This window comes from Zootoca vivipara, chromosome 9 (assembly GCF_965207765.1).
Source record: "Zootoca vivipara chromosome 9, rZooViv2.hap1.1, whole genome shotgun sequence".
Lineage (NCBI taxonomy): Eukaryota > Metazoa > Chordata > Lepidosauria > Squamata > Lacertidae > Zootoca > Zootoca vivipara.
The window spans coordinates 70,293,785-70,294,338 of NC_142592.1; positions in this window are offsets into that span (position 1 = coordinate 70,293,785).

A 554-nucleotide genomic window follows, 5' to 3' on the forward strand; every position below is an offset into this window, starting at 1 on the left:
CGTGCGTCGGCTTCCTGTGGTTTCTGGGTCAAGATAAAGACAGGTCCTCTGCACATGCGCAGACGCACTCTTTCCTTTATGTTTTCCATGGTAGAGAACCAACTCTGGAAACAAACTCGGGAGCTGAATCTCAGGCAGTCTTGCTGTTGTCAGGGGTGAAACTGGGGCACCGCTATTCCACGATGCTTAGAAATTCCTGCTGGCAACCAGGTTAAGTGGAAGCGGCTTGGGCACAAATGCAGAGATAAAAGCATAAGAAGATCCTGTTGGGTCAGTATCCCTGAAGGAGCGTCTCCACCCCTGCCGTTCAGCCCGGACACTGAGGTCCACCTCCGAGGGCCTTCTGGCGGTTCCCTTCCTGCGAGAAGCGAAGTTACAGGGAACCAGGCAGAGGGCCTTCTCGGTAGTGGCACCCTCCCTGTGGAACGCCCTCCCGTCAAATGTCAAGGAAATAAACAACTATCTGACTTCTAGAAGACATCTGAAGGCGGCCCTGTTTAGGGAAGTTTTTAATGTTTGATCATTTATTGCTATTATTATTATTATTATTATTT